Source organism: Anolis carolinensis, chromosome 1 (genome assembly GCF_035594765.1).
Source record: "Anolis carolinensis isolate JA03-04 chromosome 1, rAnoCar3.1.pri, whole genome shotgun sequence".
NCBI classification, from domain to species: Eukaryota; Metazoa; Chordata; class Lepidosauria; order Squamata; family Dactyloidae; genus Anolis; species Anolis carolinensis.
In genome coordinates this window covers 174,291,011-174,318,981 of record NC_085841.1, presented here as the reverse complement: position 1 = coordinate 174,318,981, position 27,971 = coordinate 174,291,011, and the positions used below count along the sequence as shown (strand labels likewise).

The 27,971-nt window shown below is 40.9% G+C and overlaps 1 long non-coding RNA gene across 1 annotated transcript in view; it reads left to right on the top strand.

Annotated features, from left to right (window-relative positions):
- Nucleotides 1–27,971, top strand: part of LOC134293041 (uncharacterized) — a 41,321-nt gene that overhangs the window by 11,354 nt on the left and 1,996 nt on the right. The gene's annotated exons all lie outside the window — the stretch shown is intronic.

Genomic DNA, 27,971 nt, shown 5'->3' with positions numbered 1-27,971 from the left:
CCTATTTCTGAAAAACATACCAAACAAGAAAGAAAGAGGAGTTGCATTATATGTCAAAGATTTTTATACTTGTGAGGAGATCTATAAGTTAAATCTTGGAAGCCAAGTTGAGAACATCTGGGCAAAAATCAAGTGGGAAAGAAACTGCACCAATGTCATTGTGGAGGTTTACTATAAACCAATGAACCAGACTGAGGACTTGGATGATACGTTCCTGGAACAATGGCCACACCTACAGAAAATAGAGCTTTAGCAGTGATAGATTTGAGTCAACCTGATACTGATTGGACGTCAAACTATGTAGAAGAACTGGGTTTAGGAAGCATCCTTCTTGTGACCCTTTCCTCTTTTCTTTTCAGGGGAGTCTGGGTTTGAAGAACGGGGTTAAGGAAGCATCCTCCCTAGGACCCTTTCCCTAGACACAGCTTGTGTAACACATGTCATCTTGTTCTTCTATTCTGATTGGTCCAACAGGCAGGGCTCATAGGGAAACCCCATACAAGCAGTAGGCAGCCCTTCTGTGCCACATGGTGCCAAATAGGGGAGGAGGAGCCTGATCGGCTGCCACGTGGTCCCATAATGGCAAAAAATATGTGATGGCTGGGCCTTTACTATTATGGCCATCCAGCCAAGCTGAACAAGCCAGATTTGCCAAAGTAAACCAACCACTCCGAATCCATGCAGAAGCCTAATTGAGAGCACTATTTCAAACAGTTCCAATGAGGAGGAAAAGTGAGAGGCATCTAAATCAGTGGTTCTCAACCTGTGGGTCCCCAGATTTTTTGGGAGTTGTAGGCTAAAACACCTGGGGACCCTCAGGTTGAGAACCACTGATTGAAATGAACTAGAATGGATGTCAGAACTTTCAATTTAGCTAAGACTTAAAAGGGGTGTACAAGATATGGAAAAAGGGATACGCTTAAGCAGTGAGTGCTTTGCAAAACTACAACTCCCCTGATTTCATTATCAACCCATCTGACAGTGTTCCCATCTCGTTCATATTTAAATTTACTTATCAAAATACCATTGCGGACTGTATTAAATACCTGGCTTTAATCCAAATAAAAGCCTTAGTTCAAAAGTTTAAAAAAGTGTGAAGTACAACTCTCATTTGCCAAATGGACACAATACAAAAAGTGCTTCTATTGCAAGGTGCTTATGTTAAAAAATATTTTAAAATGAGTTTAATCAAAGCTTGTAAACTAAAAATATAAGAGTTCGGGAGGGGGGGGGTGCAGCTTTAAATCTTTTAACCCTCAAAGTTGCACAATTCTTATATTTTGAAAAGAGGGCCATGTATGAAGACAGGGACAGTACTGATGTCCTGTACTGTGCAATAGGATCAACATAGTTTGTGTGTTCAAAAATTATCTGTGTGATAATAAGAAAGGCTAGGCAGGCATGTTCCCATCTTAGGCAAGTTGGTTTTATAGCAGGAGAACTTGTTTTTGGGAGATGTGTGTGATAATGACCTAATATTTTTCCTGGTTTTGGGGTCAGACTGACTGATCAGTAGTTCCCTAACTCTGCTCCCCAATTTTATTTTATTTTTTGAAGAAAGGAATATTTCTTTTGGCACTTTACCCATTTGTCAGGATTTCTCAAATATGATGGGAAGTGGTTCAAGTACATAGCAAATGCCTACAATGTTCTGGGGTGCAGTTCATCTGGTCCTACAGATCTGAATTTAACTATGGGCCCTTCTACACAGACCCAAAGCCCATGATAGGTTGCAGGTTCACCTGTGGTGTCCATACAACACCTCAGTTTATCTGGATTAATCTAAAGTAAACTGAGTTTACTCTGGATTAATAAAACATCTGGAAAGATCTGCACCTTATTGCAAGGTCTTGATCTTTCCAGGTGATGGGCCTGTGGGGATTGACACTATCCTGAAATAGTATAAGCTTTGTGGGAGATGCTGGGCCCTCAAAAACAAGGCAATTTCCTTTGCCCTCTGGTATTGGGAGACAAAAGTCAAACTCCCAAACTTTTCACTCACTGGATTTAACATGACTTTCTTCTCCTTTTCTGTGTTTGCCCATGCTGACTAAAAAGCACACCCAGGTTGAATGAGTGACTAATCATTACAGACTGCACAATATAATTAAAAAGCACAACCATTGATCAACTATGAGCTAAATCTCTCTCTCTCACACACACACACACATGAAAAAAGTAAGAGACCCAGAATAGCTGGCAAAACCTCTCATTGACTGTGTCTGAAATGGAAGATGTTCCCCCTGCAGGCATGGAGCGCAGCCCATTGTGCATTTCCATTAGAGATACACACTGACTCAGAGCCTGCCATTGATGTTGGCCTATTTATGAAAGGCTGTTGAAAGAGGTTTCAGAGTTAATTGAAAAGAGCTGTTTCTGAAGTAAAGTAACTTCAAACAACACAGTTCTGAAATGTGTTTTAATGGACTGGAAATCCGTGAATTTCCCACATTGCACACATGAAATAAAGTGGCCGAGACACACACACTCATGCACAAAATGAAAGCTGCCTTGATGTTTAGTGAGATTTTTTTCATTCTTTTCATTTTCTCTTTGTAAGTATTCCATGAACAGGTGACAGAATAGCAAGCAAACTGTTGATTGATACGAGCAGCCACCACTGTTCAGGCCTTTCCATGGCTTTGCAGTTTGTGTCCTAATACTGAGAAATCTCCTGAAAGGATGTGACATTCAACATGTGTCTTCCTTCCAAGCTTCCCATTTCACAAATCCACTAAACAAAGCGTAATATTTCAGCATGGGCTCAAGCCCCACTGAACCACAACCTTAAAGTTAACACCGAAATGTATGCTGCATTCAGGGACTATTTATGCAATTGTCATTAAAATTATGTTGGTGTCTTTAAACATCTAACAACACTTATTTGTGTAGAACTGTTGTTTGAATATGTTATTAGCTTTCATAAATTATAGGTATGTAGATGGATTTGAGTTTGGGAGCTGGAAATCCCATTGAATTAAACTCTAATCAGTCAACTGTGCTAAATGTACTGTTCCCCTGTCCAATCTTTTTCCCAAGCCTTTATTCAAAAATATGTCCCAACAACTTTTTTCACTAAAGATGTTCTTTAATAAAAGCTGTCCTTCTCCTGTCTGTTGTGCATAAGTTTAAAGCACAAACTATTAAGATTGGTCATACTAGTCATATGAAATCCATAATGACAATAGTCATAAGCATAATCAGTCTGCGTAATGTTTATAAATTTTGTGAAAACGTATTTTTTTCTTCTGTTGATGCAAACTTTCTAAAAATAGAAAAGCTTGATGAAAGAGTGTTTGTGACACTGGTCTGTTTTTGTCTCTCTGCTCTATTGAGAACTATTATTTCTGGTGCAACTATTTTATATTTCCTAGCACAGCAATTTAATCCATGTACCTTATTGTCACAAATATAATTTTTGTAATTTCACATGGATTGCCACAGGACACATATTCCTTAAAGAATTTTCTCATGAATCTTTTTGATCGTATCTCTCTTTTTAATTTTTTTTTAAAACCCTGTATAACCATTTTAGTCTACCATGGTTTTGTGTGATCTCTCAATCCCTCTTAAACAAAGGCCCTCGTTTTTCTTTGACAGGAAGTCACCTTTTTTAACATTGCAAACCCAAATAATTATTTCCTGAAGGTTTACAGTAGAAACCTCAAGACTGTCAGTTCGTTTAACGTCCCTCTGCTTTATATTTCGTGCCAGTTTTAAGGCTCAGCAAGAATTGACAATGCAGCCCTTTTTAAGCACCAGCTGACTGTGTTCTCTTTGACAGCAAGATTTCAAATCAGGGATTTAATAAGCTCTTGCAGTTAGCAGGAAATAATGTTCCCACCGTCCCGCCACTCAACAGAACATCAAACGGACCTCAGTGCTGGGGCTGAGATTGCAGTGAAGCCAGAATTGCAACTCATTTGCATTCCTGGCCTTATCGAGTGTGAGTACTGGATGTCAAAGGGTGTGGAAACATTATTGCTCTTCTTTAAATAAAGTCAAGAGGAAAAGATGCCAGGGAGATTAGAAATGCTGGTTTCTTTGAAAGTGTCCTGTCACGAAAAATGCATGTTCATACACACAGACATCTATTTCTTAACTTCCCAAATATATTAGAAAATGTAATGAAGACATCTATTATCTTGAGAAATTCTGTATCATGTTAGTATCATCTAGGAAAGAGGAACATCACTAATCCCACAGTGTTTCAAACCACATATGAATATTCCTGGAGAGTTCCTGTATTTCTACGTAACTAGTTCTGTAAGTTGATATAGTATAGTAGAGTCTCACTTATCCAAGTCTCACTTATCCAAGCCTCTGGATAATCCAAGCCATTTTTGTAGTCAATGTTTTCAATATATCATGATATTTTCGTGCTGAATTCGTAAATACAGTAATTACAACATAACATTACTGCGTATTGAACTACTTTTTCTGTCAAATTTGTTGTAAAACATGATGTTTTGGTGCTTAATTTGTAAAATCCTAACCTAATTTGATGTTTAATAGGCTTTTCCTTAATCCCTCCTTATTATCCAAGCTTCTGCCGGCCCGTTTAGCTTGTATAAGTGAGACTCTACTGTACTTACATAATACAGAATATGACTTGTTTAATTTAATTGAATCTGCAGCACCTTCCAAATAATGGTTGGTGTTTTGTGTTTTTTTTTACTACAGCCTAACTTTCATGCCATTTCTACATTGGCTGGCTTCCTTTAATTGTGGCTTTGCTACTTTTGAATCTGGAGTATTGTCCCATTCAACCCTTTCACTCATCCCTAGAGGTATACAACAAGAACAGATCTCAAAAGTGACATATTAAAATTGTGTTTTATGTTAATTTGCCACAGCTTTAATAAAGGGAAATAACTTTAAATTTTGTTTTTAACTTAACTGGATTTATATTGGATTTTTGGGGGGGGGGGGATTGGCATAATGAATACTGGTTTTAATTTTCTCGCTCTCCCTCACTCTCTTCTACCATCTCTCTTTGACTGAAATTTACATTTATGCAAAGCAAACCACGATCACAGATAAGAGTTATATTGAAACAGTGGGGAGGTCATGCAGTGTGGGGGAACTCTGTTTTGCAACTATGAAAGGAAAAGAAGCTGTCATTTACAGACTGGAAAAGGTGCTCTAATGTAAAGACTGCCTAATATTTCTTTCAAAGTACTGATGAGTAATTAACAAAATGATTAAACAATTAACACATAGCTGTCTTGGTCCTAAACCAGTGTCTGTCATCAGTAATGTACTGGATGAGACAAACAAATTGAAACTTTGTCCTTAATCCAGGCAAGACAGAGTTCTGGTCAGTTGTAACGCAGATCACGAAATAGGGATCCAGGTTGTTCTAGATTTCATTAAACTGCCCCTTAAGTTCCTGTTGTTGGGAAATCATCCTGGACTACTCAAGTCCAAATGTAGTTAGATAGATGATAGAGTTAGATTGAGGGAATCCTTTCCCTCTTTTCCAAAGCATGCCTAGACAGGCTTTACTGTGTTTCACTCTATCCTGTTTACGTCACATCCCTTACTTTGAAGTTGGTAGAAATGTGAATCTTTAGGGACACTAACTTCCTATTGGTCAGAGTGTCTTTTATGGCCCCAATAAACTGGACCATGCGGTTGGAACCATTTTGGCCTTCTTCTCCCTTTGTTCTTCAAGCTAACAAGCAGCATCCTGCCATCTCTCCTGGCAAGATGTAACTATGTAGATGTTTGTTATTTTTCCTTTCTTATTTTCCTTAGAATCCAGTCTATCGTAATCTAGACAGCTCCCAAGCCTTTCTATCTACAATGGAGTTCTTTTTACCTAAATAAATACTTTTTGAACTTTTATTGAGACTCTGCAGTCCATTGCAATCCTAAAGGCTACTCTTGCTCGCCAGTGTAAGTAACTGCTGCATTTGAAAGCTTTGCTTTTGCTACTCTGCTGATTTTGGTGGAATCTCCCCCAGATAGGGTTAAATTGAGTCTAACCGCTCAGAGATTACCACAACACCTGTTTTGCAACTTTTGGCTGGGCCTGGATAGAGACTGTCAAGCATCATCAGAGGACACTCGGCAGGCCCCACCCACATTCCTCCCAAAGTGGAGGGGAAGTGCAGGAAGGCACTTCCTCTACCAGCACAGGGAGGAAAATATGGAAAGCACTTTCCTCCCCTTTTCCCCATATAATGGGGAAAGGGCAGCGGGGCAATGCTCATTGCCTCCCTTTCTCCCACCTGATGGTGACAGGAACAAGATGCCAACACACTGTGTCCCATCCCCACCATATGATGGGGAAGGAGAGAAGGTGTGTGGGTTGTCACGAGTCACCCCACACACCTCTTTCGCCTGAGACTGCTGTCAAAACGGCATGGCCGGATGGACTGTGTGAAGAGATCCCTAGTCCAGATTATTCAGCGGATCTTATCTCCCGGTACAAACCTGTCCAGGCCTTGAGATCCTCTTTAGGTCCCACCACCATAGTTAGTGGAAATGCAAGAGAGGGCCTTCTCGGTGGCTGGCTCCTCGACTCCAGAACTTTCTTCTCAGGGAAGCTAGAATTGCCCTCTCCCTGCTGTTCTTCCAATGACAGGCTAAAGCCTTTTATTCAGACAGGCTTTTAAAGAAGAAAGTTTATAAGAATGAGCCAGGAGATGCTGAGCAGCTGGTTCTCCCCTTTCAGTCCTAATACACAGAGAAGAACTGTTATGAGGGAAGACTTACAAGAATTTAAAATCTTCAGAACATTAGGTCCAGTTGGAGAAAAGAATTTGATTCTGATGGATGTGGAGGATGATGATGATGATTCTGAATAATTAAAATTCACAGAGGAGGAAGCTTTGTTTACCAATGCTACTGATGCAAACTTGAACTCCATCCCAGGGCATATATACAAGATGCACTATACTGGATGGCAAAAAATGTCTTGATTTACAAGAAAAGCCAGTGCAGCCACTTCAGCTCCAGTGTTAAAAGGGTTAGAGAAAAAGCCTCCCTCTGCCTAACAGTAATTGAAAAACCCTTTATTTTCTGTTTCTAGTTTTTGTGGTTTGAAACTTTATTATATAGAGTACATTTGTGATAGAGCATTTGTGATTTTTTGTTTTGTTTAATACATCTATGCCCAAATTTTATTATAGTAGAAGTAGCCCAACACAAGCACAGAAAAAAATCTTACTCTCTACTCCCTCTGATAAGGAAGGACGTTAGCTCTGACCCACAAAATTTACTCTTCAGCTTCTTCTCCCTCCAGATTGCAAATTACTAAGCATGCATGGCAGCTTATCAACAATACCTGTGGCAGAGGTCTGCCTCATTCATCGACACGTTGCCTGAGGAAGAAAAGAAGGATACAGCAAGAAGCGCTTACATTGGGGAATCACCAGATAACTGCATCAAGGCATCTGGCAGATTTCAGTGGCACGAACAGTCACTCTACAATACCATGAGCAGCTCTAGTAATCAGGGCTATTGTCTGAGATTAAGGAAGTGATAAAAGATCTTCCTTTTAATAAGCAAAGATGAATTAATACCAAAACAGCTGATAAACTTGAGCAGAATCAAAAGCTCAAGGTCTCAGCAAAGAAGATTAGAGTTTCTGTTTCGTCAAAATCTTCTTAATCTCAGTACACAGTCCTTCCAGTTTGCACACTGGGCTTGACCAGGATCCAGTACATCACAATGATATTCTCACATTTGTTTTTTAGGTAGCACTGCAGCTCAAGCATTCAAACAAACCTATTGCTCTTTTTTCTGCTTTTACAAACTAAATAACTCTCCATGTTTTTTACACCATAACTATTCTGCCATTTGATCATTCTATTTTTGGTGCTGATCTGGGGGTTGTTTTTACTACAGGGTTCTTACTTCACATTGTATTGATTATGCAGTAGGTATCTTACTTACTTACTTAGGCCATCCCTTGTTGTCCAAGTATGATGGCCTTCCAAGTGTAGTGTCTTGGTGGTGGATATGTAGGTGACTGTAGAGCCCTATTCTTGACCCACATGTTCTTCCACAATGAGGGCATCGGTTTCCAGGTGGAAGGCATTCCCGGTCAGGGTTGGTTTGATGTGCCTTCCTCTTGACATGTTTATCCCTTTCGCCCTCCATGTGTGCCTCTACAAATTCCACAACACTGCTGGTCACAGCTGACCTCCAGTTAGAGCTCTCAAGAGCCAGGGCTTCCCAGTTCTTGGTGTCTATGCCACAGTTTTTAAGGTTAGCTTTAAGCCCATCTTTAAATCTCTTTTCCTGTCCACCAACATTTCCATTTTCCATTTTCAGTAGGTATCATCACCCTACCATACCCTATGGTTCTGTTCCAGATGAGGAAAATATTCCCTGTCCCATCAATTTTGAGAAGAAATACATTCTCTTCCCTGCAAAGGGGCCATTGAGAAAGTTCTCACCACCCCCAAAACACCATGGTTTCTTCTTCAGGTGCTTCATCATCCCAAAACCCATATATGAGAAACTTGTCAAACTCTTAGTCTTTTCAGCCTCAACAAGTTTGTCATTCCCAAATGCTTCTGATGTCCACATTTTCTACTATTCTTCCCTTGTTATGAATAAAGGCTTGGTCAGCAAAAATTGACCTTAAAACTTGCCTGTTTTCATATCCTCACCCACCAACACAGACAATCCCTTCACTTCACATGGGGCAAGTAGACTTTTCGGTACCAGGTCCTTTTATTCAGATTCACATCAATGTTGATGTCTTCACAAAGTACCTTGCAGTGGGGGTGCACCTAGGTTACTTGCTGATTGGCTGATATACTCCCAGTTATATTGTAGAATTCACATAACATCGCCACTGCTAACAGACATACAGTTCACGATAAAACAGGACAACTCAATAGTAGAACCCACATGGTCTGTGAGGTTTCTAGGGGCTGTCCTTGATGTGATGGTGGGTCACACATATTTATCTCAAAACAGGTAATGTGGATTGCCACATTAGTACATTTTATAATCCGTGACAATTATGAGTGTAAGCAATGAACATCCAGACATTGCTGGGTCTAAGGACATGTATGATGCATATGCGACCCATCATCAATGGTTGTTCCTCTTATAGGGGAAGCTATGTCAATTTCCTCACAACCAGATGTTACTGATCCAGTCAGGAGTCAGGGCACTCTGGTTTTTCATTTGTATACCCCTTGGCAGGTCATTTCCATAAATTGTACCCTCCATATCAACATAATGTCTGTAATGCATGTAGCTGCTATTTTATATCAAATTTGAATAAATAAATAAAATTTAAGTAAATAGACCAACAATGGGATTTAAAAACAATGACATAATAGATAGTACATATATGTATATTTACATTCAAAATTCAAAAGATGCAAAGATTTAAAATAAATATATCACAGATTACATAAAACTGTATTACATTAATTAATGCATGACATTTGTTACTGTGAAAAAATTAACATGTTTTGAAATACTGTTTATAAAACATATTACACATATTTTATATGCAACAAATGCTCAGTGAAGTCTTTGGGCTTGTTTTGTAAGTTTCTATAACCAGGTTCAACTGTTGTGAGATACAGTCTTAAAACCAAGGAGTGGGTTGGTAGGCTAGTAGGCCAGGATGCCTTGCTTTTATATGGTTTTACTGTTTTACATGATTTTACTGTATGTATGGGTAAGGGAGTACGTTTTGTATGTTTTACATGTTCTGATATGGTCAAAACTGACTAATCAATAAAGAGTTGTTGTTGTTGTTGTTGTTGTTGTTGCTGTTGTAGATACAGTCTTAAAACTGAACTGCATTCATTTACTATGGCATTTATTTTTTATAAAGATATAAGAAGAAAAAGTCCTCATGACTAACTCCTATTTGTAAATGGCAACACGAATTTATTCAATTGTCATAAAGCTGTCCATATCTTTGTTGATTTCTACTCAAAAATTAATAAGGACCTTTTCTCTGAATTCAGCTTTTAAAGTAGTATCAGTTCAAAGTTCAATCAACTTCTCCTTTTCCATGATTGACATTGGTAACTTGGAAGTATTCTTCTTCAAAGGGATTTGCAGTCCAATTGTTCTCTTCTCCAGGTTTTGAAAAGTAATTCTTGAAAGATCATTTTAGCCCTTTCAAGTTTTCAGTTATTTTCTTGCTCAATTTCTCAGAGAGCTATAGCTTGTTCTATGATCGGAAATTATGGAAAGTTTCAAATCTCTCAGGCAAAACTTTTTCAATGCATGAACTCCAAAAACCTAATTTTTCTGAAACTTTGAAGAGTGTTATCGAACTGACAAATTTATTTCTGTATAAAGGAGGAGGATAGAATGAAGACTCATAATCTTTTACACAATGCTTTGAAAATCCTCAAATTTGTGGACTTTGATTTCCTAAAATTAAACAGTTTTACAGCTTCAGCAAAAATGTCTTGTCATTCATGAGGGAGGTGTTCTGATGCTAGGCTTTGCCTCTGGGTGCAGCAATGACTGCAATTTACATTGGGAGCTACTTTCATGACATGACCATAAGGTCTGAAGTGAAAACCTGATGTACAAAGGTTCTGCAAAAGTTTTTCCACACTTTTAAAGTCCATTTATGATGAATTTCAAAAACAAATTACATCATTTTTCTTCAGTCACCTTCCTTTGTGATGCATTCCACCAGCGTTGTACCAACTTTCTAATACCATCAGCAAAAAGAATGTTTTTGGTTGAGCATGTAGAGACTGAATCATTTACAGGGTTCTTTCTTCATTCCTCATGGTTGTGGCTGTAGCTGGACATCCATAGCGCTCTGCATCTGTCACACTAGTTCGGCCATTTTCGAAGATTTCAATCCACGCATAGACAACTCTATGAGAGAAAACTTTATCCCCATACTGAGTGCACACACGGAGATGAATTTGTGCTCCTGGCATGCCTTCTGCCTATAAAAAGCATATGACAGAAAGCTGTTCGTCTTTGGTGCAATTTAAACATTTTGCAGTCATCTTCACCAGAGCATGACAACTCTTTTACTAAATTGCAAGGTCAGCCGGCTTGCCAGACAGACTAGTCCCATGGCACTCTGAGACTTTTTTTTTTTTCGTGTCAGGAGCAACTTGAGTCGCTTCTGGAGTGAGAGAATTGGCCGTCTGCAAGGACGTTGCCCAGGGGATGCCCAGATGTTTTTGATGTTTTTACCTGAGACAGATGGCCATCCAACCACTCTAATATCATAAAATCCTAGGGTTCACAGAGACCCCTCAGCAACAACCACTTCAACTTCCTTCTACCATAAAATAGGACACAATCCAAACACTCCTCACTGATGGCCACCCAACCTCTGTAATATCATAACATCCTAAGGTTTGGAGACACCCCTCAGAAACATCCAGTTCAACTTACTTCATCCATACAAAAGGACACAATCCAAACACTCCTGTCCATCCAGCCTCTCCATAATAATAACGACAACAACAACAACAACAATAATAATAATCAACATAGCATCACAGAATCAAACAGTTATGACAGACTCCTAAAGACCATCCAGTCCAACCCATTTCTCCCATGGAGGACACAATCGAAACACTCCTCACAGATGCCCATCCAATACCTCCACAATAATAACAATAATCCCATCAGACAATCATACAGTTAGGACAGACCCCTAAACCCCATCCAGCCCAAACCATTTCTGCAATAGAGGACACAATCCAAGTACACCCAACAAATGGCCATCCAGCCTGTAAATAATAACAATAACAATAATAATAATATCATGGAATTCTAAGGTTAGGAGAGACCCCTAAGGATCATCCAGTTCAACTTCCTTCTACCAATCCAAACACTCCTAACACATAGCCATCCAACCTCTACGTAATAATGATAATAAACATAAAGATAATTGTCACGCTCACTTCAAAGGATCAGTCTGAACGCAGATCAAAGATAGCTGCTCTCAAATCCAATCTTTATTGAAGAATACATGACTTTGGAAAAGTCGAGAATGACCTAATGTTTACATACATTCAATTTTATCACTTCTGATGCAACGTAATAGCACACGCAAATATCATCATCAAACCCCACCCTCCGGATCACATTACTACCATTCCCACACACTACATCAATAATAATTGTTTATACTTTCAACCCTGAGTTCCCAGGCTCATTTTATCTTCTCCCGCCAGGTGCTTGCAGGGTTGTTTTATGTTATGAAGCCAGATTCAGGGCTTGGAAATCCAGCCCTGGGATTTGGCTCCATGACATGGCGCCCTCGTTTTCTTCGTCCTCCTCTCCGGTTCTTCTTTCATCATAGTCCTGAAACAAATCAAACAATAACTCTATGTGTCCATTTTGTCCAAAGTCCCCATATACTTTTTCAGTAAGCTGCGATGGAATACTGGGTGTATTTTCCCTAAACTTTTTGGCAATGCCAACTGGAAAGTTACTTCATTGATAACACCCTGTATTCTGAATGGTCCAATATATTTGGGGCCCAATTTTCTCGAAGGTAGCCCCAATTTGATGTTTTGGGTACTTAACCACACTAGATCTCCTTTATCCAATTTATCGCCTTCCACCCTCTTTCTGTCTGCGAACGCTTTATACTTTTTGTGTGCTTCCTTTAAGGATGCAGTCACTTGACTCCAGCATTCTAGCATTTGCGTTTTCCATTTTCCTGCCTCTGTTTCCTCATTCTCTGTCCATCTTGGCAACTGGGGCAAAGGCTGTATTTCATATCCGTAAACTACTTCAAAGGGGGTTTTATTTGTTGCTGAATGTATAGTCGAATTAAAAGCTAGTTCTGCAAAAGCCAACCACCTAGACCAGTCATTTTGTCTCATGTTAGAGTACATTCGAAGGAACTGCCCAAGTGTCTGCTGAGTACGTTCTACTGCCCCGTTTGTCATGGGGTGAAAAGCAGAACTTAGACTCCTTTCTGCTCCTAGCATTTCCAAGAATTTTTCCCAAAATTTTGCTGTGAATTGTACTCCTCTGTCACTGACCACTCTACTGGGACATCCATGCAGTTTGTAAATATGGTTTATGTACAATTCAGCTAGTTTCTCGGCCGATGGTAGTTTCGTCAGTGCTATAAAGTGGGCCTGTTTAGAAAATAGGTCTAATACTGTCCAAATATAACGATGTCCTTTGCTAACCGGCAGTTCCCCCACAAAGTCCATAGCTACACATTCCCAAGGTCTGGTAGGTTCCGCTACTGTTTGTAATAATCCCATAGGCTTCCCTCCTCTCGATTTATTTCTGGCACAATCATCACATTGAACAACATGATTCTTTATGTCCTTCCTCATTCCTGGCCACCAACAATGTTTTGCTATTGCCTTCGTTGTTTTTGTAATTCCTGTATGACCAGCGCTCTGGTTATTGTGAAAACGATGCAAAATCTTAATCCTTAATATTGCTGGGATATACAGTTTCTTGTTAACAAACCAAAATCCCCCCTTCTGCTCCCCCTTTTCTGCGTTGGATGCGATCCACTGATCTCCTTCATAAGACTGTTTCAGTTCGTTTCCCCAATTATCTTCCCCGTCGAGTTCAACAATAGCCGTGTTCTCCTTTTGGGTTTGCGCTCTTGTCCTGACAGCTAAGCCCCATTGTTTATCAGAGAATATTGTCCCCTCTTTTGCTGTGGTTATGCCTTCGTGTTGAGGCATGCGTGAAAGAGCATCTGCCAAGACATTCTGCTTCCCTTGAAAAAAATTTAATTGGAAATCGAACCTGCTGAAGTATTGCGCCCATCTAATTTGTTTGGGGGACAATTTTCGAGGAGACTTTAAATACTGGAGGTTCTTATGGTCAGACCAAATTTCAAATGGGATTCCGCTTCCTTCGAGGAAGTGTCGCCAGCATTCTAAGGCTTTTAATATGGCTAATGCCTCTTTTTCCCATATTGGCCAACATTTTTCAGTTTCGCTGAACTTCCGGGACAAATATCCACAGGGTTTTAAGTTCCCATTTTGATCTTTTTGCAATAGTACTGCCCCGTACGCACAGTCTGAGGCATCGCAATGGATTATGAAAGGGCTTCTGATATCTGGATGTTTTAGGATGGGTCCTTCTGTGAAGCATTCTTTTAGGGTTTCAAATGCCTTTTGGCATTCTGGCGTCCAACTCAGTTTGGCGCCAGGAGCTTTCACTTTTGCTGTCTCCCCTTTCCCTTTTGTTTTTAAAAGTTCAGTAAGGGGTGCGGTTATTTGCGCGAAGCCTTTTATGAAGGATCTATAAAAATTTGCAAACCCCAGAAATGATTGCAATTGCCTCCTTGTTTGAGGCACTCCCCATTCTTTTACATCTGATACTTTAGCTGGATCCATAGCTAACCCTTCTGGAGATATCCGATACCCCAGAAAGTCAATTTGAGTTTTATTAAATTCACATTTGGACAGTTTTGCGTACAGCTTTGCTTCTCTTAGTCTCTGCAACACTTCCCGGACCAATTTCACGTGCTTTTCCTTATCTTCGCTCACAATCAAGATATCATCAAGGAATATGAATACCCCTCTGTACAACAATGGGTGTAGTATTTCATTTATAAGCTGCATAAAGCAACCGCCTCCGTTTTTTAATCCGAAAGGCAAAATTTTATATTCAAAATGGCCGAATGCGCAGGAAAATGCAGTTTTCCAAGTATCCTCCGGTTTGATTCTTAATTTATGATATGCTTCAATTAAATCCAGTTTAGTAAATATGCTCCCTTTCTTCAATACGGTAATTAAATCCTTTACTAAGGGCATAGGGTATTTATTGTCCTTAGTAATTGCATTTAAATTTCGATAATCAATGCACAATCTTAGGGAGTTGTCTTTCTTTCTCCTAAATAACACTGGGGCCCCGAGAGGAGAATTGGATGGCTTAATGAAGCCTCGCGCCAGGTTTTTATCAATATATTTCCTCAATTCCTCCTTCTCCTGCACAGACATGGGATACACTTTTGGTTTTGGTAAGTTTGCTCCTGGGGTTATTTCAATTTCTACTTCTATATTCCTTTTGGGAGGTAATTTACTTGCTTCTTTCTGATTGAAAACATCCACAAAGTCTCTGTATTCAGGTGGCAATAGCTGTGGGTCTATTTCACCTGCTTCATCTCCCTCGTCCTCCTCTTCTGCAATTTTGCTTATCTCCCATTGCGTCTGCTGTTCTTTAAATGCTAGGCTCTTTCCTCTCCAATCTACTTCAGGATTAGCCTGTTCGAGCCATGGTATCCCTAATATTACGTGGTATGCGGCAATAGGGGCTATCACAAAGGATATTCTTCCTTCCCATTTGCCTATTTTACATGGGACCCCCCGTATTTCCTTTGTAGATACTTCCCCAGCAGCAACTGATCCATCTAGCTGCGAAAATGCAATTGGGGAGTCAAGCGCCATCTGCTGGCACTTCAGCGCTCCTGCTAGTTCCGGAGTTATAATGTTCCTAGAACAACCACAATCCACGAATGCCTTGCAGGTGGCCCGATTCTCTAGCCCCGAGATGCAGATTGGCACTACTATCATGCGTTTGTCCCGACTCACCAGTTTTTCCGAAGATTCTGGGGCTTGCACCTCCTCCTCCGCACGCCTCCCGGTTGCTGGCTTGGGTTTTGAGGGTTTTGGTGGCTCCCCCTTCCGTGCCCAACATTCTGCTGCTCGATGGCCCGTCTTCCCACACACAAAGCATCCCGGTTTAGGTTTGTTGTCGTCTCCTCTGGAGGGAATCCCCGGCCTCCCTCCGGACCTTTCCTGCTTCCTCGTTTCTCCTCGGCCTCTTGCCACCGGTCTTTGCTGGCCGCCGCTGCTCCTGAAGCGCTTCACTTGGGCCAGGGTGGACTCAACGCGCCCCGCTAGTTGAATCCATCCCTGGAGCGTTTCGGGGTCATCTCTGTGCGCTGCCCAGCTGAAAACCTCGGGGCGTAGTCCCTCTTTAAATATTTCCACTTTGGTCACTTCAGACCACTCTGGTACCCTTTCCGCGAGGTGGAGGAATTCCTCTGCGTACTCGGGCACCGTTTTGTCCCTCTGCTTTATTCCTTTAAGCTGGTCTCGAGCCCTCAATTGCTCTAGCCGGTCTCTGAACCGGTTTTCCAGTGCGGCGAGGAAGCGGGGCACTGACCTCAGGCATGGGTCGCGTCTGGCATGTAGTTGCACATACCAGCTTGCAGCTCCTCTCTTTAGTGTGTTGCCGATGGCTCGAACCCTGCTTGCTTCGGAGGGGAATGTGTGTGCATTGTCTTCCATGTATCCTCTGATGCTAATTAGAAAAAAGTTCAATTCAGCTGATTCCCCTCCGTATTCTAGTTTGAGATCTTCCCTCCTTGGCATCCATTCTGCGGCCCGTTGGTGCTGTCTGGGAGGCAGGGGGAAGGGTTGCATCGGGTTTCCTTGGACGGCCCCTCTGAACACGCCGCGCCCCACTCCGGTGGTCATTCTGCGCGGCTCCCGAAATTCTGCCGCCGCTGTTGGCCCTTCCACCCATCCGCATACGGGCCTCGCTGTAGCCCCCGCATCTCGTCTTCCCTCGTCGTACAGCACATTCTCCTCCTCTTCCTGGATCTCCTGCTCCTCTCCGCCTTCGTCTGCTAATCCACTGGACCCGATCCCTGGCCCCAGTGGTCTTTCCACCCCGACGCCCATTCGGGGGGTTGGGAGCTCTGTTGGAGATGGCGGCCTCAGAGTTCCCAGAGCTCGCTGGCGCTCCACTTCGCGTGCCATTCTGTCTCGGAACTCCAGCTCCTGCCAGTATTCCTCATCTCCCTCGCCCCTCGCCGCCACGGGACTCTGCGTTGATGCTCGCTGGCCCCTCTGGCTCCAATCTCCTTCTTTACTTGGCTCTCTCTCGGCGCCATATCGGATGGGCTCCTTTTGGAGAGTCTCTTCCAATAGTGGCACCAACCTCCCTACGGTTTCCGACAGCCTGGATAAATTTGTTTCCAGGATGGATAACCGCAGGGCCACGGTCTCCGGCATGCTTTCTCCAGATCCCCAACTGGTTTCCGCAGCCGCAGAGACGCCTCTTCCTCCCCTGGGAATCCTCTGGGTCACGCCGTCCGGCCTGGGGTACCCCGTAGAGGAAGCTATGGCTTGCAGCGTCTCTTCTCCCAACGGCCGGGCCCCTTGCAAAGGCCTCCCTGCTCCATTTGGGCTTTGATCTCCTTCTCCACTCATTATCACTTCACTGCGAATTCCGCAGGAGGGTGAGAACGGGATTCTCGACTTAAATGTCACGCTCACTTCAAAGGATCAGTCTGAACGCAGATCAAAGATAGCTGCTCTCAAATCCAATCTTTATTGAAGAATACATGACTTTGGAAAAGTCGAGAATGACCTAATGTTTACATACATTCAATTTTATCACTTCTGATGCAACGTAATAGCACACGCAAATATCATCATCAAACCCCACCCTCCGGATCACATTACTACCATTCCCACACACTACATCAATAATAATTGTTTATACTTTCAACCCTGAGTTCCCAGGCTCATTTTATCTTCTCCCGCCAGGTGCTTGCAGGGTTGTTTTATGTTATGAAGCCAGATTCAGGGCTTGGAAATCCAGCCCTGGGATTTGGCTCCATGACAGATAATAAAAACAATAATAATCATAATACACCCATACAATCCAAGAGTTTGGAGAGACCCCAAAGGGCCATCCAGTCCAACTCTTCTACCATGCAGGACACAATCCAAGCACTCTTGGCAGATGGCCATCGACCCTCTACATATGCCACAGCAACGCGTGGCCAGGCACAGCTAGTTTGTTGTAAAACATGATGTTTTGGTGCTTAATTTGTAAAATCATAATGTAATGGGATGTTTAATAGGCTTTTCCTTAATTCCTCCTTATTATCCAACATTTTCACTTATCCAACACTTTTATTTTTCAGTGATTGGTTGGGGGGGGGAGTGCCAAAATTCTGTTCGCTTACACTTGAAAATTACCTAGGGCCGGCCCTGGGAAGAGGATTAGCACTTTATTTAAATATTAACGCAGCTCTTTCTAATGAGTGCCAAATTAAAAAATACAAATAAACATGTGATTTTTGTGATTCATATCTGTAAATGAAAGGGTTTTGGACTTTTGGATCAGAGATTACATGCAATAGAGATTGATATTGGAACAGCCCTGGCCTTTGATTTTTGAATTATGTGATTTTAATGTTTAAATTAATATGTTTCTAACTCTATGTTTTAATGTTAATGTTACTGAGTTTTTACAATTCAATTGATAGTTGTATTTTATTACTGTTGTCTAGGCATTGAATTTTGCCATATATGTTTGGAAACTGCTTTGAATCCCCCATCCGGGGTAAGAAAAGTGAAGTAACTAAGTAAATAATAATAAATAAACCCTTTCTTACTGTTGCTCTTTGCATTTTACTCAGTTACATAATGCAGAATAAAAACACTGAAGCAAGTTGGAGGGACTGTACATGGTGAAGGAAATTTGAGGTATTTTTTTGGATTTAGAACAACAAAGAATCAGCATATTTTAAAAAATATGTATGACCCTTTATTTTGGTCATTACAAAGAGAATTACAAACAAACCACACTGAACTTACGTTGTCATCACTAACAGTGAGTGGTTGGGTTTTTGTAAAGCATGGGAGGATTTTATCAGGCATTTCCCAATTGCAAATGGTGTAGTGTGTTTCCACGTTACAATATAATGAATTGTTTAGCTAATCCGAATCTCAGTTAAGTCAATTTAACTATTTTTAGGTGGTGACTCTAAAGTCTCATAATTCCTTTGATGTGTGGTCAGGGGCACTTGATCTGTGAACTTATACATATCCCAAGAGAGCCCATGATTTTTCATGAACTCTAACCATATTCAGGTGTTTTTCTCACACAATTAACAATTATAAGAAGGAGGAAGGAAGCAGGTCGGTTCATACATACAGCAATGAAATATACCTATTATTTCTATGTTGTGTTCCACGAATGCATGAAGGATCGGAAAGAGAAGCTACACAAGTCCCATATATAATAAATATATAATATATAATCAATATATAATCAATCAAGAAATGTTCAGGATTTCAGAAATGAAGACAGTGTTGAAATTCCACTTACAATGCCATTCAGTGAGATTTCACCTCAATATTCCATGAATTGTCTCCTAGTTATGCCATAAAACCTCTTTGATTCCCTTTTGCTTGTCTACCCTTAAGCTAAATGTGACTGAGAAAAGAAAGCTGAACTATTGTACCAGAAAGTAGCGCAACGGCTAAAGTGAAAGGAGAATGCTTTATGGTCATAAAACTATCTTGAGAAAAGCATCTGCTACAATAGTTCCTCTTCTTGCATGAAAGACAGGAATGGTAGATGCTTCTTTCAGCTGTCTCAAATTCCTTTCACATGAAACTTTTGCCATAAATTCATATAAGATGATGGATGGTTATGAGGATGCGGTGGTGCCAAAAGGACTAAGGTGGAGATATTACCTTTCAGAGGAGAGTGATAAAAACTAGAGGCCATGTCCATTTGTCTGTCTGGATTGTGCTTGGCACAGAGCCAAGAGGAATAAGGCAGAGACAGCTTCCAACTCACTTGCTTCTATTAAGGTCTTTAAGCAAGACTCTGACTGGGATCATTCTGCCTTGGTTTAGAACAACCTTAAAATAATGTTTCATATCTTACATCACAGGTGTCAAAAGCAAAGGCCATGGTCTGAACCCAGCCTACCACATCATTTTATGTGGCTTGTGAGGCTTTCAATGCAAGGAGAACATTGTTAAATTTATTCAGATTTACAATTACAACTGGTCCTTAGGGAGCAACCATAAGGCGGGTGTGGCCCTCCATGAAAATAAGTTTGACACTCCTGTATTACATGCATGCTTAAATGTTTAAAATATTTCTGTTAACAAACACCATATTCAATATATAAAACAACATACAACATAAAACTGCATGATCAAACATTAGGAGTGTGAAAATCTTCATTTTTAAATCATTAGTCGTAGCTACAGTAGAGTCTCACTTATCCAACACTCGCTTATCCAACGTTCTGGATTATCCAACGCATTTTTGTAGTCAATGTTTTCAATACATCGTGATATTTTGGTGCCAAATTCGTAAATACAGTAATTACTACATAACATTACTGCGTATGTCAGTAATTTGACATTTCTGTCAAATTTGTTGTTAAACATAATGTTTTGGTGCTTAATTTGTAAAATCATAACCTAATTTGGTGTAATAGGCTTTTCCTTAATCCCTCTTTATTATCCAACATATTCACTTATCCAACGTTCTGCCGGCCCGTTTATGTTGGATAAGTGAAACTCTACTGTAATTAGTATGTTTTATATATAAGAACAGATATTAAGAAACATGGGGAGGGGGGCCGCTCACACAAAAACTTAAGAATCAAAATTCACCCACTACTTTTTTGTTTGAATTCTATAATGATTGGAAGTCAGTTTCATTTTCAGTGCAAGCGAGGCAAAGCCAAAAAGGTTGCCATTCCTCTTTAAATGAAGAAGAGATAGTCTGCCACTCACCATGAGGAGAGGGAAGAGCAGGACAGGATGAACTGAGTGAGCTGGAAAAAAGACTGAGAGAGCACTGAATTCTGGGGAATGTAGTGAGGAGCCCTATGGCAGAGAATTCAAAAGGCCTTGCCCTAAACTACATTTCCCAGAATTCTGCTCAGTATCATAAAGCCCCAATTAGGAGAGGAGAGAGAATTGTCCCTCCAGTTACAATAAATTGTTGAATATGCAAAGAAGAAGATTGACTAATTCTTTAATACTAGTAAGTAAATCTGTGCTGGGCTGGGAAGAAACTCCTACATTGAAATTTTATTGGTTAAAGATATTCAATGAGATAGCTGTTGTGGCTTTTAAAAAAGTTTTCATTAAAAAAATCAGTAGATATATGAATATTTCTGAAACTTCAGGGGGAATGATCCCCTGTTATCTTGTGTCATTGTATAGAAAATTCAAGAAAATAACTCCTGTGGGGTTTTTTTAAGTTGTTTGTAAACGATCTGTGGATAAGTGAAATATTCTGAAACTTGATGGGATAAATGGTAAATGTGTTCTATAATGGTAGCAAGTTTTATGCCAACAGCTCTAACAATGAGAGAGAAAGGCACCCCTGAAGTTTCCCCATTGGCACAGTTACTTAAAGAAAAGAAACAAAAAAGTAGTTAACTCATTATAATTACAAAATGGACCCCATCCAATTTTGGAAACACTTTAGAAACTATTTTCCTCCCATCCCCTAATTTCATAATGAGTATTAAAACATTTTTATTGATCACACAGGCCTATCTAACATACTATTCTAAATGAAAACATTCAGCCTTTAATAGAAATAACAAAATTGAAAATGGGAGAAAACAAATGACTTCCAATTTTTCAGCCAATGATGTTAAGTACTAAAATATCTTACTTCTTCTACAATGACTGTTAGCGAAACATCTACATATGATTTAATCACAATGTTCTTCAAATCTTATTACTATTCCCCACTTCCCAAAGCTAGCTCATATAGGTATCTTATTAACCTAATGTAATACCTCACCACAGTCTCTGAAAGTAGCAATTCATGCAATACTTTTTAAAAAGTGATAACATTATCTTGTTTTTATCATTATTGTAGTCTAACCCTTCCTCTCCTCTTCTCACTGTGTTTTCTTGCTTGTTTCACAGTTTTTAATGTGTACACTACAGTCTGGTCATGCCATCAAGGGCTATTTTATTTTCTGTGCTCTTTTCTGTTTTTTCCTTCTTTCATTCAATGTACTTGATTTCTAACAGCATCTCTTCACAAAGCTGTTCCTTATGGTTCTTCCCAAACTCATTATTTGTCTCAATATCTTCAAGAAGAGCACTATTTTCTGCAGCTGCCTCCGGCTCATTGATCTTCCCTCTGTTAATGATGCTTTCTGGGTCACCTGGTTCTGTACTTGTTGGTTGCTCTAACATCGACCCAAAGTCCTTCAGATTCTCCTGGATGCCAGTTTGCACATTTCTCTTCAAATCTGCTCTCATCAAAATCACAGAAATTCTCTGCATCTTCAGTTCTTCAAGATTTTCTTCCTTTAAAACCATCAAGCTGGTGGATTGTTTAACAGATTCACTTCTATCCTGCATATGTTTTTACAGTTGTCAACATACTGTCCAAAATTAAACACGAGACAAAGATTCTTATTACTGTTGTTTAACTTCTCCATCATTGGGTGTTTCTGTGTAGCATTCCTATTTATTTGTTTATAGTCTTCTCCATATTTTTCTGGCAAGCTGGAAAATAGGACTTGATGATATTTTACAAGTAAACATTGTACCAATACAATGATTTAAGTCTTCAAAATAGTTGGTTTACACGTTAGATGTGATTGTTATCTGAAATGGAGGTAAGTTGATTTGGGTTATATCACATTACTTGAAAATACAATGTTGCAATGAGGAAAATTCCGTATTTATCTGAATTTAATTTTCAAAACCCTGCCGGATGAAAGAGCAGCAAAAAGTGCACTCTTTGTAATTTGGCCATTACAGTGCTCCATGCTTAGAATTCCTGCTTTAGAAAGCAAACATGTTAGAACACCAAAGCTTTCAGCAACATTAAAGAAACCCTTGGAGTGCATCTATGCCGTAAAATGAATTCACTTTAACTGCCCTGGCTCAATGCTATGGAGTCATGAGAGCTTTAGTTTTACAAGATCTTGAGCCTCTCTGCTGAAAAATGCTGATGCCTCACTAAACTACAAATCCCAGGATAGCATAGTATTGAGCCATAAATATTACATTAGAGATGAGGTCCCTCAAAAAGGAACTCCAGCTGCTCCTGAAGCAACTTCTCCTTTGCTTTGCTTCAGCGCTAAGATTACAGTATTATGGGAATTAGGGTATTATGGGCAGGGCACCCTAATTTCGGCTCTTGGGGAATTTCCCGCTTCCTCGGCAGGTGATCCTGTTGATGCTCTGGTCTCTCTCTGGAATGGAGAGATGACTAGGGCAATAGACACGATCGCTCCGGAGCGTCCCCTCTCGAGTAACCGAGCTAAACCAGCTCCTTGGTTTACTGAGGAGCTGGCAGCGATGAAGCGAAAGAAGAGGGAACTAGAGTGCATGTGGCGATCAGGGTATGAGTCAGACCGAACACGGCTAGGCTCCTATCTTAGGGCATATGCCGCGGCAATCAAAGCTGCAAGGAGAGTCCACCTGGCGGCCAACATTGCGTCCGCACAGAACCGTCCGGCGGCGCTGTTCCGTGTCATCAGAGGGTTGTTAACTCCCACCAATCAAGGTGGGAGCCCTGATAACTCGGCAGCCCGCTGTGAAGCATTTGCTCGGTTCTTTGCGGACAAAGTCGCTCTGATCCGTTCCGACTTTGACACCATATTAACGGCAGTCTCTGAGGATGTAACGAGTGCACCTGCTTGTCCAGTTTTGTTGGATTCATTTCAATTGGTTGAGCTCGAGGATGTGGACAAGATCCTTGGAGAGGCGAGACCGACCACATGCATCCTGGACCCCTGCCCATCCTGGCTGGTGAGAGAAGCCAGAGGGGGTTTGGCCGAGTGGGTGAAGGTGGTGGTGAATGCCTCCCTTCGGGAGGGCAAGTTTCCAGCGAGCCTAAAAATGGCTGTGATCAAGCCGCTGTTGAAAAAGCCATCATTGGATCCTACTCAATTCAGAAACTTTCGGCCTATTTCCAATCTCCCCTATTTGGGCAAGGTCTTGGAACATGTGGTTGCTTCGCAGCTCCAGGGATTCTTGGTTGACACTGATTTTCTGGATCCGGCACAGTCTGGCTTCAGGCCGGGACATGGTACCGAGACAGCCTTGGTCGCCTTAGTCGATGATCTTCGCCGGGAACTGGACAGGGGGAGTGTGTCCCTGCTGGTTCTGCTGGACCTCTCAGCGGCCTTCGATACCGTCGATCATGGTATCCTTCTGGGACGCCTCGCGGGAATGGGACTTGGAGGTACTGTCCTGCAGTGGCTCCACTCATTCCTGGAGGGTCGGTCCCAGATGGTGTCATTGGGGGATGCCTGCTCGGCCCCACAACCGTTGACTTGTGGGGTCCCGCAGGGCTCTGTATTGTCTCCCATGTTGTTTAACATCTACATGAAGCCGCTGGGAGAGATCATCAGGAGTTTCGGGGTCCGGTGTCATCTGTACGCAGATGATGTCCAGCTCTGTCACTCCTTCCCACCTGTCACTAAGGAGGCTGTTCAGGTCCTGAACCGGTGCTTGGCCGCTGTGTCGGACTGGATGAGGACCAACAAATTGAAATTGAATCCAGACAAGACAGAGGTCCTCCTGGTCAGTCGGAAGGCCGAACAGGGTATAGGGTTACAACCTGTGCTGGATGGGGTCACACTCCCCCTGAAGGCGCAGGTGCGCAGTCTGGGGGTGATCCTGGACTCATCGTTGAGCCTGGAGCCCCAGGTCTCAGCGGTGGCTAGGGGAGCCTTCGCACAATTAAAACTTGTGTGCCAGCTGCGACCGTACCTTGGGAATCCAGACTTGGCCACAGTGGTCCACGCCCTTGTTACATCCCATTTAGACTACTGCAACGCACTCTACGTGGGGCTGCCTTTAAAGACTGTTCGGAAGCTTCAGTTAGTCCAACGGGAGGCTGCCAGGTTAATAACTGGAGCGGCGTACAGGGAGCGTACCACTCCTCTGTTACGTCAGCTCCACTGGCTGCCGATTAGCTACCGAGCACAATTCAAGGTGCTGGCTTTAGCCTATAAAGCTCTAAACGGTTCCGGCCCAGCTTATCTGTCCGAACGTGTCTCCCGCTATGACCCACCTCGAAGCTTAAGATCGTCGGATGAGGCCCTGCTCGCGGTCCCGTCAGCCTCACAGGTGCGGCTGGCGGGGACAAGAGACAGGGCCTTTTCAGTAGTGGCTCCCCGCCTATGGAACGCCCTCCCCAGTGAAGTCAGGCAGGCTCCCTCCCTCCTATCCTTCCGTAGGAAGGTAAAAACTTGGTTGTGGGGCCAGGCTTTCGAATAAGAATCAGCAGCATTAATTACTATTATGTATGCTGGAACTCAACTGACAGACCCAGTCTTTTAAACTTGTACACGCCTATCTATATTTTATAAATGCATTTTATGAATGTTTATGTAAGTTAATTTTTTAACTGATTTATAGTGTATTGTACTGTTTTTATATGTCTTGTTTTATTGTAAGCCGCCCTGAGTCCCCTGTTGGGTGAGAAGGGCGGGATATAAATATTGTAATAAATAAATAATAAATAAATAAATAAATAATTTAGTCCAAAAAAGTTGAGCTTTCAATTCAAGTAAATAGTTTAAACAAAAAAATGACTTTTTAATCATAAAAACGTAATGTTGGACCTGAACTCAGAATTTTTAATTAAATACTTTTATTTAAACATTTGAAACATAATACAAATGTCTTATCTCGCTTTCTATTCCCAAATCTATACCCCCCCAACACTCCCATTACCTACATAGCATTATAAAAATTAGGGTGTGCATGACCCAGAAACTGTCTTAACGAGAATTGTGTGACTCCAGTTTTGATTCTAACGTGTTTTGGAAAAATTGTAAGGGATCAATGTCAAAACTATTACAGAATTCCAAAAAGGAAGTTAGTTTTTTGTTGTTATTTGCCTATTCATGCCAATGGAGACATTAACGGGGCTACTCCCTCCCTCAGTTTTAGGCGATCATGATGAAATTTGCTACAATTATAGCACACATTTGCCACAAGTTTCAGAACATTTCGCTCATACACTGATTTTTAGGGAGTTTTAAAAAGTTTTCTTCTTTCTCTCTCCTAACCCCACAAAACACAGATGGAAAAATCAAAATACAGTAATATCGAATTTCAACTGAGGGATTTTCCTCTCATCTAGTCCATCCAGCACAGATTAACTACTTGCCTACAGTCCTCTTTGCAGATTCAAAATATTACTTGGAACTTTTTCTCCCATTAAGCCTCATTCTTCTGATGCAAACAGAATTCTGGGCAAATATAGTTTGGGAAGATGAGGACTCCTGTGGTGTAGAATTGAAAAGGCCCTGCCCTAAACTACATTTCCTCGAATTCTATTCACATTAAAGCTCCAATGTGATGAAGTTAGTACAGTACAGCACACCTCTCTCCCTCAGCCCTGATAGGCTGAAAGACATATAGTGTCTGGCTTTGCCCCTGGTACAATTTGCTTCTGCTGAAATTGTAACTGACTTTAGGAGACTTCCAAGACTTACTTAACTCTTCTGAAAAGTTGTAGGTGAGTGTTTCAAATCATTAATTTTTGCGTAGGCATCGCTTGCATTTTGAAAATAGCTTTGAATGTACAGAACATCCAAAATACAAACAACATTTGAAGCACATATGACTTTTTGCACAGCCCTAATAAAAATAGATCACTGTCAATTCTATTATTTCTACATTATTCTAATTTTATCAATTTGAAAGACTTCCAAGACTTACTTAACTCTTCTGAAAAGTTGTAGGTGAGTGTTTCAAATCCTTAGTTTTTTGCATGGACACCGCTCATGTTTCAAAAACAGTGTTGAATATACAGAACATTCAAAGCACATATGACCTTTTGCTCAGCCCTAGTAAAAATACATCACTGTAAATCCTATTACTTCTACATTATTGTAATTTTATCCATTACATAAAAAAATTGTGTCAGGAGCAACTTGAGTCGCTTCTGGAGTGAGAGAATTGGCCGTCTGCAAGGACATTGCCCAGGGGACGCCCGGATGTTTTGATGTTTTTACCATCCTTGTGGGAGGCTTCTCTTATGTCCCCACATGGAGCTGGAGCTGATAAAGGGAGCTCATCCGCGCTCTCCCCAGGTGGAATTTGAACCTGGCAGCCTTCAGGTCAGCAACCCAACCTTCAAGTCACTACACCACCGGAGGCTCCATTACATAAAATTATTGTAATGTACTCATAAATTGCTCTATTTGCTAAAATTTGGAAATCATTTAATAGTTTCCTGTGTAAAAGCAATGGCGAACTTAAACTACCAAACATCCAAGAATGATTGTGGTTGAGTAATTTAGCATTTAGCATTCCTCTAGCATCAAATTCACTATTTGTCTAGCTGTAAGATGCAGTTCAGGTCAAATTAGATTCATTTCCCTTTCCCATTCTACTGGCCTAAAACTGAACTTATCAACATACAGATAAATAATGCTTCCCCCCCACACACACACACACATTTAAAAAATATTACTAATTCTTGTAGTCCAATTAATATATAAAAAGAGGAGGGAACGTTCATCAAAGCACTTCAGTTGATTTATTATTTTTTAGAAGATATTTTTTCTCCTTATAAATAGAAAAATCTTCCCCTATGATTCCCTCACATTTGCACTTGTATAAGTGGCAATGCGGGAAGTTTAAACTGTCATGTTCACTGAAGGGTTTCCTTTCTTTAAATTGCAAGGCAAAAAGGGAGCTAAGAAAGTTGAATCTATAGCAATAATGTTGTCTAGAGCGGCTAAATGCAGCTGGGCACAACAACTCTCTCCATTCCCCTTCATTCTGCTCATACCTCACTGACACTTACTTGTGCAACCTGAAACAGAAATCAGATTCTTGTGTGCACACCTCCAAGCCTCCCATGCCAGGTCGGCTATTTCCAATGGTTTTAAACTTTAAAAAAACATTGATCTGGTGCCTGTCCTATCAATGGAACTACTAAAGGAGGATGCAGTATGGCATCATTTCAACTCAGATGTCTTCATGTCTGTTCAATATTAAATTATGGGTCTGAGGAGAGAAAATAGAATCTCAGGTCTCATTATCCCGCAATTTCAGGATTATGAAGCAGCATAAGATCTAAGATTTACTATTCATATTTGAATAGAGAATTCCAGATCTTACACAAGTTCAAAACACTGAAAGCTAATCTTTAAAAATCAATAACAGAAAAATATATTAAATACAATCAAAATAGAAAAAGAAAATATGACATAATGCCAACAAACAAAAACAATTGATTAAGTTATCAGAATGCATTTACCGCAATACAAAGTTCCATAGATC